Below are 13,577 nucleotides of genomic sequence, written 5' to 3' on the forward strand. Positions count from 1 at the left end.
ATCAATTAAGTTTCAAAAATAAATTTAAAAGTCGAAAAGATATTAAAATTATTAAAAGATTCTAGATCACGTGATGCGTGCATGTGATTAAAATATATTAAGATAAAACAAGTGGATTTAATAAAGTGAGTGCATGAGATTTAAAATTAATAAATTAATTTAAAATAGTCAAGTGAATATTAAACAAATTAATATACATTATTTATTCAAATAGGAGTATGTAAACTCTTGTGAGTTGTCATGTTGACAACACACGGGTTTGCACTCTAATTATGCACGTGTTGTCTACAACACAAGAGTTAGCATACTAATTAAGCACATGGTGTCTACAACATTCTAGACACCTCATCATCTTTATCTTCTTATCATAGAAGTTATGTGCTTAGTTGTCATGCTTATCTCCTAGCTCCTTCTAGACACATTCTAGATGCATCTTAGAGGCCTTTATATAGAGGCTCTCCTAGTTTGTATGGACATCCTCAAATGCTTCTACAAGCACTCCTAGTCACTTGGGGGGCGGGGGGAGGAGGGTTTCAGTTCTTGGAGGAATTGCAAATGTTGGAGAAGGAAGGAATTTTCAGAAAGGAGAAGGTTCTAAGAGGAGGAGCTTTTCTACAATTTTCTAAGGCGTAGTGAATTAGGTGTCTAGGTAGGCACTCGCGCATATTTTTATTACGCTCTTTCTCTTCCTGTCTTCATTGTGTTTGTTATGTATGTTTGAATAATTCTCTATGAATAAATCTTCAATTTTGTAATTCGGGCATGCATATTGTTTCATCCAATTATGAGAATTAAAAATATTATTGCAATCTTCCCTTAGTAGAATCAAGATTTGAAAATTGATTCGGGTTTGGGTTCGAATTAAAATAGAATCTTATTATTATGCATTAGTTTTATATGATTTATTAACTATTCTAATTTAATTTAATTTAATTAAGAGTAGTTAATAGTAGAAGAAGTGTAATTAATTATTAGTCAATTTAAGTAGATGGATTTTTAAATGAGGGCAAATTAAAAGAAAAGAGATATTAATAAGTGTTTAGTGGAATTAAATAATTGAATTATTAATGAGATTGATTTTACTTAAAATTAATGAAGATTATTGTCCTTGAAGTATTTTAAGGAAATTGTAAACTAATTATTTGAAAGTTGATAAGTAATGTTTTGAATAATGTGGATGATTTTATCTAAAAGTCAATGGGAATTAGTTTAATGATTTAAATAAGTAAATAATTATCTTTTGACTATTTTAGCAAATTCTTTTATTTGAAAAGATAAATGGGTTGACTTGGAAATTAAACGAAGAATCTTATACACTTGAAGTATACTTGAAACAAAAACTGAAACCTCATATTTATCTCAACTATGCGATTGCAAAAGCAAACTGAAACATGTGTTTGTATCCTATTTCTCTATGCCATTTGTGTTTTGGGGTTTTGGGGTTTTTCCTAGCTTTGACCAGTCTTACCAGTCTTAGGCTCGGGAGTTATGTATTTGCAATGTCATGCTGATGTTGATCTCGATCTTTTTAAAACCAAACCATGGTAATGTGATGGTATGCTCTATGAGATGTTTGTATTTACTGATTGTTATTGCTTTCTAGTCTTCTTGTGTGAAGCTGAGTTGTATGTATATGAGATACTTGACTTAACCATCTTTGAGCCATCGATCAGTTATACTTGGATTACTTTTCAGTCGCCTCGATGGGACTGAAGTGTTTTTTTTTTATCTTGATGATGTCATGTTGTGACATGTTTGACTTGACCATTTTGGAGTCTTTGATCAGTATTACTTTGAGATACTTTCTAGTTGCTCATTGAGAATCGACAGATATTATGATTATCATTGGATGCTTTTCAGTTGCTTGTGGAGAACTGATGTGATTATTTTGATTATCTTTATGATGCTTTCTAGTCGCTTGTATAGGGCTGAGGTGATTTTTTGATTTGTGAGTTCTTGAGCCTAGGGTAGGTTATCTACTTATAGTGTCGAAAAGTGGCTTGCAATGGGGGCTGGGGCCCTAAGTGGCTGCCAAGGTAACTCATTGTAAGTTGTTTTAATAAGTGAAAACATTTACACTAAATGGGGATTAAAATGAACCTAATAAGATAATTGTATGTTCTCGCCCATGCCTAGAGTGCTAGTACAGACTAGGATGGGAGTAGAGAAATGCTTAGTTGCGACCTTGCATTTTGTAGTATGCCTCATCAGTATGAGAGGATACTAGTGGCTGCATAGGGATCACTAGGGAGTTGGGGTCTATTGAGAGACTACCAGGGTAACTCTAGTGTAATTCATGCAATGACACTTTCTCGCTTACATAGTAGGTTTCCTACATGTCTTGTTGTGCCTCTAGGAGTATATGTCAATCTGTGTGTTGGAACCTTTGAGTTAGTATACTTTTAGGATTCCTAGACTTAGAGAGTACTTGTGTTATGTGATTTTTTATCTTGTGTTATGTAAATTGATATCTTGTTTGGGACTTGAGATTATCTCCTCAGTGAGGTGGGAGTGGACCATTTAGGTTCCACGCAGTCGGGTGGTAGTGCTTCTTCACTCTTACCATTTGAGATCCATCTGAGACATCGTGGCTGATGCATTCTTTGTTGACATCTATCTTCATTACGTTCATGGATTATGATAGTGGACATGTATCCTTATATTGATGATTAGCATATGTTAGATGATATTATCTTATGCTTTATTTTGCATGATTAGATTTCTTTATGTGTATGTTGTAGTATGTTAGATTGCTTTCTACATATGTTGTAGTATGTTTTAGGTGTGACATCCCTACTATGATAATACCAATGATCTCTTCGGTGACTTGGGATGTTACACACGGAGGGATGGCTAGGGCCCACGATGGTCTAATGATGCTATTGATAGTTGGGAGGAACCATGCACATAGATTAGATGTGTTTTATGATGGATGCATGTATCATGCATGTTATTAGTTTCATTTACTTTATTGTACTTGTATCATAGATTCGATGAGTATGATGTATCTTTATTTTTAGATATGTTTAATCTTTTATGTCTTTCATACCCTGTCACATGTATAGTGGACGATTGAGCATTCTGAATTTAATTTCCAAGAGGCATTCAAAAAAAATGTATATTATGGATTGTGGACCTTTAATTATTCTTTCATGTGGATGTGGTAGTTGTTAGACTTAGTATTAATTAGATTAAATGTGACTCAACGTCTTGGGATCCTTAAGGAATGTAAACTATTCATATGCTTATAGTTGATTGTATGTTATTGCTTCCACTACTATGTGTTTGATATGAATGGTTTATCTTTCATGTTTAAAAAAAAAAATTTGTTTGGCAAACTTAGTAAAACTTTAGGTTAATTCTTTTGGATCCCTTGGCGGGGCATTACATTCATTCACCAAAATATTTTGACCCTTATTCAACCAAGTGACCCTATAAGGATGAGTGTGACAGTTCTTTGTAAAACTAAAACTTTTTACTACTTCCTTAGAGATGATATTGTTAGTAGAACCTAAATTCTATAATTACCTTGAAGACTTTACCAAGTATCTTGCCTTTTACTTTAAATAGAGCCCTCCTTTCTCTAAGTTCTTCTATGACCAATTCTTTAATTAGGATCCTTCTGAACATTAGGTTCTCCCCACTTTTTGATTCTAAGTTCACCTCATGAGACTTTATACTACCTACATGCTCTTGTACATAATTGATCATTTTCTATGATTAGGAAGTGGATCCTTTCTTAGGGAATCTATAGGTAGGATTTCCTAATTGACCACTATTATAACATTTCATATTGATGAAGTGGGAACACCTACCTCTTTTTCCTCTATTGCCCCCAAATCCTCTACCTCTATTTAATCCTCCTCTTGAATTGGAGTCACCACTCTACTTTGCAAGTTTACTACCACCTTGTGACCTATTATCATTGCCCCTACTAACATAGCCACCTCCATGTCCTCTAGAGTCTCTTCCTCTTCCTCTACCTCTAGATTAGGTATCTTGCTTCTTATTTCCCTTTTCTTCCACCTTAAGGGTAAGTTGAAAGTACTTGTGTATAGTATTAGGAATCAAAAGATTGAGCTCCTCTTGTATATTCCATCTAACCCCATTCAGGTACCTTGCCACTTTAAGAATCTCATCTTCTTGTACCTTAGACCTCAGGCATAACTTATAGAATTCCTATGTGTAGGCATCCATATCAATTTATTTCCGCCTCAAGAATTTCCTTCTCTTATGCAATCAAACCTCGTAGTCCTCTAGTAGGTAATTTTCCCTAACTTTGGCTTTCATGGCTTTCCAAGAAGAGATAGGTTTCTTTCCCTCTCTCTCTTCCTACTTGTAGGAATTTCCACCAAGTTAGGGTTCATCTTCTCATCCTAGACTTGGCCACCTTCATCTTTTTTTCTTTTGAGACACCTTCACATTCAAAGTGATTCTCCATCCCTTCTATCTATTCCATCACCAATTCTAGACCAATTTAACAACTAAACAATCAATGCCTTCCCTCATAAATTCTTGATTGATTTAAGGAAGGTTCTTCCTGCAATGGAGGATCTAGTTCAAGTTCTTCATCCTCAATGTCAATTGACTTACCCTTGTCATCACCATCTTTCAGTCTTCATTGTCCCTATCAACCTTTTCTTCCACTTAATCCAATTTTCTCTTGTTATCTTCTAGAGTCTCTTTGAGGAGCCTATTTTCCTCCTTTTGTTTAGTCACCTCCTTTTTGAGCTCAACATTAGTCACCATGGTTGTTTCACCCATTGACCCTGACATGTACAATGTCCTAGACCAAATATTTTAAGGCTCTTATACCAATTTGATAGGGAGATTCTTTCTAATTTATCCTAATGTCTTGTAAGACCTCCAAGGCTCTTTATTAGCCTTACTAGGGTTCACTTCAAAACTCTTCACGAGGCGAAATCTCCTTTTTCTCCCCTCTCCATAAGGATCTCTTTACCAATGTATATCTTCACACCCTCCTCACTAAGCCAATAGGAATTCACATACTAGGTCTTCCACTTCTACTCCTTAGTCATGAACAATTCAATATTGGATGTAAGGGATTCCAAACCAATCATTTCAACAAAGGTTTGGGGTCTCCTTTCTCACAACTTCCATGGTTTCCTTACTAATTTCTCCAATTTGACTAGTAGCCTTTTGAGCCCCCAATTAGACCTCCTATTAGGTTTTTCAACCAATATCTCAAAAATATCCTTAACAAGGCCCCAACCTAAGATGCATTACAAATACCATTTTCAAAGTACTACAATATATTCAAGTTCTTAGGTGCTTGATCATTCCATACACCCAATCCTAGAAACAAGCCTAATTATAAGGGTTTAGTGCTTAGTTATGGTGTCTTAACTTTGAAGACTTCAAAAACCCCTCAAATGGACTCATCCTACTTCCAAGTCTTATACACAAGACCTTACCACAATCCTCTTCACTTACTAACCCTGATACTAATCATGTCAATCCCTTAAGGCTTTCATTCTTGGTCTGTAATTATCAAGCCCCCAATTGGGTAACACTGGACTTGCCTATGGCTTGATGCCATAATTAGTAGGATTTCTCATCTTGAGTGAAAATTGAATATGTAAATTACTTACAAAGTGCCCTAGCATATTTTAAAAGTTTGTACAATTCCAACCATAGAATTTCATGCTAGGGCCATTTTTGCCATCTACTACTTTGTATGAACTAGTGAACCAGTATCAGAGAGCTAATTTTATCTAGTTAATAAAAATAATAGAATTGGAATCCAAATTTTGAAAAAAGAAATTAATTAACTAATCCTAGCTTTTTGTGTAAGGAACATGCTCAGATCAATCTATTAGTGGATAGATGAATGAGTTGCAACATGACTGTGACAAATATTTATAGTATAATTGTTTGTTTCTACTAATCACAATCTATATAATGAGACTCCAACGCTCATCTATAACTAGGAATAACCTTAAATAACCCAAGCTCTTGTATCTCAACTATTTTAACTAATCCTTGAAAAATTCTTGGTTGAGTTTTCACAAAGTTGTCAATATTATCATGACAACATTGCAAAGTTGCAATGTTGTCATTGACAACTTTTGCAATTGTTGTATTCTTACATTTTTTTCACCCATGTTTCCTCCCAATGGGACTAATATGTTCCTAATAGGATATCTAACTAATCCTAGAAATTTTTCTCTCATTTTTGAGTCAATTCCCCTATTTTGACCAATTTTCACCTGTGTGAACAACTTTTGCAACAATCTAGAAACTTTGACTATTTTCAGGAAAACATTGTGCCCATGTTTGAATTTACCATCTAAAGACCTAAACAAACACTTGGGACTCTTTATTAGTCCCTATTTACTAGTGGCTTGGCTAGGGCCACTTACAAGCCAAAATATGAGTTGGAGTTTGATCAAAACCCTAGGTGCTCCTGCACTAATCTTCCTAATGATTTATCTATATTAGTTGTAAGGAGGAACTTCTAAAACATAGATTGTTGAAATCAGATTTTTTTTTTATCATAGTCACACATTATTAGTTACTGATTGATAACTAAATTTCAATACCTGTTTTAAAATTTTTTTTAAATGACTAAAAGGATTAGACTAATAAATTGTCCCATTGAACTTATTCATTCCCAAATTAATTTAAAATAGGAGACAAACATTGGGGTTTTGTAGCCATGGGAAAAAAACTAGGAAAATATGGGATATGGTCTACAAATATAAAATGTTGGTCAACCTAGATACTAATTTAACTTGTCTAAATATCATACAAATTATTATGGATAATGATAAATATTACATAAAACTCAAATTCAATGTTGGGTGAGTATCTCATGATGTTGTACATAGGTTAGGGGATTCTTTAGCCTACATTAGTATGAGGACAACTTATGTTTCACCTACGATAGATAACGGAGTCAACATTTGGCTCATTAATGAAAAGGGAAGATTTATAGTAAGCTTAAATCAACCCAAAGAAATACGATATATCATTAAACCATGTGGTCCAAAAGAGTTGGAAGAAGGGTAGATTCTTGAGGAAAGAGAGAAAAATACCCCCCCTTATTAATCCTAGTAGTAGGAAATGACAATTTCATAAAAGACTGGATGAACTTTTCCCTTGCCATGGAGAGAAACGTTCACTATGTATTGAAGCTATGGCTAAAATTAGAGAAAAAAATGAAGAGGCAAAAAAAATATTAACAATGAGATGCCTGATCTTGTAATGGAAAATATTGACAAGGTAAAAGAGATAGTAAAGGGAAATATACTGAAAGGATAATGATAAGATGGAAGAAGTCATCATTATGATTATTAACCATGACTACAATGAGGTGAAAGTGTTAGACGCAAAAGTGGTATTTAGAGATAAAAACTAACTAGATGTGAAGAATAAATCTAAAAACATAGAGACAAAGGAAGAAAACATAATGATTAATCATAAGATGTTGTTAGATAATTGTGTGTAGTGGGGGTGAATTAGTTATAACTAGTTATCCTATAGGCCTTTAAAACACTTTTCACCAACTTATACTTCTTAAACTTTTATATCATTAACTCGGTAACCAGATCTAGCAACATAATCTTAACCAATAAAAACTTTTCTTTAAACTGTCAACTTTTTGTTCCTTAATATACTGAGTATTAGAGTAAAAATCTAGATTATACTAATTTACAACATTAAATAATTAACATGAAATACACATGCAACACAATAAACATTCACACATTTTGACACAACTATTTAACATGGAAACCCTGTAAAGTGAAAACCCACCTTGGAATCAACAACCCAAATATTTTCACTCTTCTGAAGTGAGCTCTATTAGGAGCCAACCTTAATAAATGTTACATATGCATTGTTAATTTGACCTTGTTAGAGGATTTACACCAAAGATAATATAGACCTTATCACTCCTTGATATTTATAAAATGTGGCCTACTCTAAAGGACTTACAAACATTACTATTGAATGCTAACAAATTGGATTTCAAAAGATTGTTAGGTCTACTCAGTTAAGATATTTTTATGCTATAATTGTAAGAAGTTAATAGTGAAAAGATCTATTAGATTTTAGCACTACACCTTTCTTTTTCAAATCTTTACTTCTCTTAATGTCCTTTTGATCACACACTTCACACATCCACTTAGCACTTCCTCTAGTTAATCTTCACAATGAGACTCTGCTCGGTTCACCTTATTCACTTGATCAATAACAACAATCAACAATCAACAATCAACAATCAACATCATCAATAATAAGAAACATCTTGTTCATACCTTTAAATAGAAATTTTTCTCCATTCTAGAATATTCTAGGTTTTGCCAATCACAATTATAGATCTCCATTAGGTTCAGATTCATTAAATCTAATTGCTTGGGAAATAATTTTCCACATCGAACTTTGTGCTCCATTTCAAATTGATAAATCTTATCCATTAGATCTTCTTTACATTTCTCTAGTTGTTAATCTCATAACTAACTTCTTCCTTATCCTTGAAACTTCTCAAACATTTTTAGTTTTCATCAAATGTCAGCTTCAAATTTAAAAAAATTCTAAGCTTGCTCTTTATGTTCATGCTCAGTGAACACTACAACTCACTCAGTCAAATCTAGACTCGGTCGACACTAAACTTGCTTGGTTAACACAATGTATTCTCAACTTCTTTGTCAAGTACTTGGTGACAACTCAAGTAGCTCAATTAATACTATATTCCTTCATTCACTAACTAAACAATCTTTCTTATACATGATTTCAAAACATAATCAAATCATTTAAAATAATCAAACCAACATTATACCATCAGAGTCTAAATCATTCAATTTCTCATTGAATACCATACAATTATCAACTCATATGTCATCATACATTCTTCAAATCCTCTTCATAAATCAAATGGCTTGAAACTCTACTGAATTAGCATAATGTCTAACCAATTAAGGTTTGAAACCAATGACAACATAACAACTGATATGATTCTTTCACATACATCAACAACACTATTAGTTGGGGCTAACAGATGTTTGATCTAACAGTAGAGGAGAGTAAGGAGGTGAAGGTTAAATAGAAGGAACCATCCCCAAGGAACATGAAAAGGTTGAAGAGGAAGTAAATATAATATTAAACTATGCATGCAATGAGGTGATTAATGACCTTATGGAAAAAATTATGGATGAAGTAATTGATGGTGAGGAAATGACACTAGAAAAATACTTGCTAATTGCAAACATGATATATTTGGATATTAGAAAAAATAGGTTATATAATGGAGAAATTATGATAAATCTCAACAAAAAAAGGAATGAATAAGGTCTTGAAATATTTTGGATTAAACTACATAAATGTATGAACAATACTTCTCACTATGCCAAGAAAATTAGGAAGAGAGGAAGAAAATATATGTTAGAATTGAGAACCACAAATAGATCGATTGAGGGTTAGATTAAATTAACTTCTATATTCTATATTTGTAAGGGGAAGGTACTTCCCAGTAATCCATAAAGCTCACTACTTGGAATATTAGGGGTATGAATGCTCCAAACAAGTAGCGCATCATAAAATGTTGCATTATAATGTCTAACATAGATATCATAATGATATGGAAACTAAATTTAACAAATAAGAGAAAATTAGGAGTTAAGGAAATTGTGATCTCTTGGTAAAATGGTACCTCATGTGGGATGGAAATAATATGGGACCCTAGATTTTTCTTCTTCAAGATAGAGAGGTGCCAAGAGAAATGAATGATTGGATGAGTAAAGAGTATTAAGAATAACTCATAATTTCTTCTTATACATGTTTATGGCCCAACATAAACTAGAGATAAAAGAAGGGTGTGGAGTAAAATAGAATAATACATGCCAATGATTTTGAACCAAATATATATAATTGGAGGATATTTGAATGTTATATTAAACCACAATGAGAATTTGGGAGGATATCAATATGTATCCCAATCTGCAAAGGAATTTAATGGACCTACAAAATTTATCTAATGGAAATTAAGATTGATAAGGATTATTTCACATGGAATAAAAAAAAGGAGTAGATTCAATAGCATAGAAGATAAACTAGATATGTCCATTATCAAGGCTAGTATAATATACCTTTCAAATACTTTATCTATGAAAAATTCACCTAGTATAGATTAGACCATTACACAGTCCAACTTACCATCATAGAGGATATTAGGCCTAAAAGATGCCCTTCTTAGCTTTAGCAATACCTTGCTTGTTCATATATCTATTTCACTTAATAATTTTCCTCTTTCTTCCTCTACAGTACTTCTCTTGCTTGATCTTCTCATTGCAATTTTATTTGGTTCTCCTTTATCTATCACTTTTCTTCTTCAACTTGACCAATAATAATGAACAATGTATTCATCCCTTAAATACATTTCTTTTTCGCTCCTCTAGAATCTTTTAGGTTTTGTCACTTAATCACAATCATTAGATCTTCATCCAACTAAGATTCACTAAATCTAGACACTCATGTATCACGCCTTCACCTTGAAATTAGCACTTTAAGACAAATGCTCAAATTACCTTCATTAGATCTTCTTTGAATTTCTCCATTCATTGATCTCATAACTAACTTCTTCCTTATCTTGGAAACTTCTCAAACAATATTTAATTTCACTAAATGTCGGCCTCAAATCAAATATTTTCAAATTGTTATTCCTTTCCATCGCTCAATTAAAATCACATAAGCTTGGTCAATACAATGCTTAGTTAACACTATAAATGCTCAATTAATACTGCACAATCTTCACTTCTTTATCAAGTGCTTGGTGACAACTATAGTAGGTCAATTAATATTGAACTCCTTCATTCACGGACCAAATTGTCTTGCTTAAACATGATTTCAACACTTAATCAAATCATTCCAAACCAAACCTATATTATCAGAGTCTAACTCATTCAAGTGTATTTGAGTACCATACACTTTTCAACACTTACATCATTATAATTTATTCAAAGCCTCTTCATCAATTAAATGATAAATGAAACTACTAAATTAGCAAGAGAGTGCGACAAGAGAGGACACACAACCTAAGTACCAGAGGATGATATCAGGAACCAATTCAACCAAACTTGGATGAGGTGTATGCCTTTCTATTGTTAGACAATGTGAAGGGGGTGCTAGTCATCTCAACATCAAAGAGACCATTGTTGGAAATAAACTTTGAGAGTTCCCATATGCTATTAGAATAGTTAGTAAGCCATCCAATACTTTTTGACATAAATAAGATGGATTTGAAGTCTCCAGAAACCATGGTTCTATCCCCTCAGAGACTAAGAAAAAAAGAGGTAAGGTTGCTCCATAATCCCAATCTACCCAAGTAAGTATTAGGAGCATACACATTGAAACTATGTCAATGGTCACTCTAATAAATGAAAGTAACAACCAAGCAGTGTTAGATGAAGGCATAGACATCTCCCTTAACATGGGAAGGATTCTAGATAATAGTGATGCCTTATGATGTCCTCGAAGCTTTTGAGAGGAGAAAAGAGCTCTAGGTGAGAGTTTCCCCATAAAATATTTAAAGTTGGAATAGTTCGTCTTAACATCTTGCAAAATAAGAATATCCACCTTATGATCAACGATATACTGTCAAACAATAAACTACTTTTGGGAGTTATTAAGGAACCTAATATTCTAGGAAAGAAAAATCATTTCTTATTTTTTTTATTGAGGTTGAGGGTGAGTCTCCTCCCTAAAAAAATCTCCCTTATGACTTGCTTATTATGAGTATCCCTTTTTGAAGGTCTTCCTACCTTTATGTCATTCCCCACATCCATATTTTTACTCCTAGTCTTCTTCCTTTGCGTCTATCATTTTCGGTCATCATTAGGCATCCCAAGTGATTTTGATGAAGGAGGTTTAACAACCTAGAAGACTACTACAAGGGAAGGGGTGTCCTATTTCAAAGTCATTTTGGAGTCATCAATGTTGTTAGCAACAATGGTAAGTGTAGGGGTTCTGGGGTGGCATCCTAAGATCCCTAAAGCATTTGTAGAAGTATAAATCAATGATATAGCCACATCTTGAGATCTAGAGATTTCCCCCTCTTCTAACACAAGAACTAAAAAATAAATAACCTAAAGGAGTGGAGGGGGCTCCTTGCAACTAAGAAACACAACTGCCTCAGAAAAGGTCATTGTCTTGAGCATGGCTTCTTGACTAATCATTTATGAAGCACTCGAGCCAATAATAGCCTTGATTTTCTATTTTAAATCATGTACCTTAAGTACTTTGTTGGAAAGAATCAAGTTAGATACTGGGGGGCTGAATATGTACCTCAAGAAATCTTATTTTTTTACCTATAAATCTCAAACTTAAAACTTAAAACTTACTTATACTGATATCTTTTGTAACTTTTACCGATAACTGTTGTGGCATTAAAAATTAATAACTTATAGAGTAATCAACTTGTAACACATAAACATGCAAACACATAACCCCATATTTGGTCTCACAAAAAATCCTTGGTTAGAGGGAAAAACTATGGTGGGGATGATACCCACAACTCATCGCTAAAACAATAAGGTGCTTGGTTAAGAGCTTACATAAATGTCATCTTCTAAATGACTTCACCCTATTAAGAGTGACTGATACCTTGTTAGATGTATCTAAAGTATTTCTAAAGACTACCTTCTTAGGATATTTTATCCCACTAATACAGTGTTCACTCGATTAAAGGATCTACAATAAGTTCCAAATAGAACTTCTAAGTCTAGCTAAATACTACCCAGTTAAGGGATTTCACAATCTTGTCACTAAATTATTAGGAATAAATCAATAATAAATTTGACCTATATTTTCTTTCTCCTAAAGCTTGTCAGATCCTATTCTACTATCCCTATGTTATGTTCCATTCTTGATCTCTGATCTGTTGGTCTTCGTCAATATCATATATTTGATTCTCCTCTTCTCTATCTCTTCATCAACATTATGCTCATTTATTTTCATTCTTTCTTGATCTCCTTCTATACTTACTTGCCCTGATTGGGGTTTCACCAAACTTCTTCTTGAATCTTCCATAAACCATTTTGACAATAGATGTCATCCTCAATTATATTTTCTTCATTTATCTTTCACCAATTAAACATTTTATAATCATTTCCCTTGTGCCAATTGATAGGATTAATGAGACAAATAAAAATTATATGCAAATATAGCCAATATCATAAAATAATAAATCACATAGAAGAGAACACAAGACACAAAGATTTAATGTAGTTCACCCAATCCCTAGGCTACACCCACCAAACGAGTCCAATATATTATTATTCAATGATTACAACCTAACTACAATTTGTAATCCCTTAAAGCTCAATATCACCACAAGAAGCTACTATCTCATCTCATATTATGAAATTCCTAACCCTAATTCATTTCATACAAAAATTTTTTTGCTTACAAAATTAGGACTAGAATAATTACAACATATGAGCCCATGAAAAAATAGTCAATAACTCCCTAAACCCTGTCAAGGAATTATGGAAAGAGTGTACACTACTTCCTTGATCAATCACCACAAACTAACAATCTCCCACTTGGAGACTAATCTA

Source organism: Cupressus sempervirens, chromosome 6 (assembly GCF_028749045.1).
Source record: "Cupressus sempervirens isolate cs-2001-9-10 chromosome 6, ASM2874904v1, whole genome shotgun sequence".
NCBI lineage: Eukaryota > Viridiplantae > Streptophyta > Pinopsida > Cupressales > Cupressaceae > Cupressus > Cupressus sempervirens.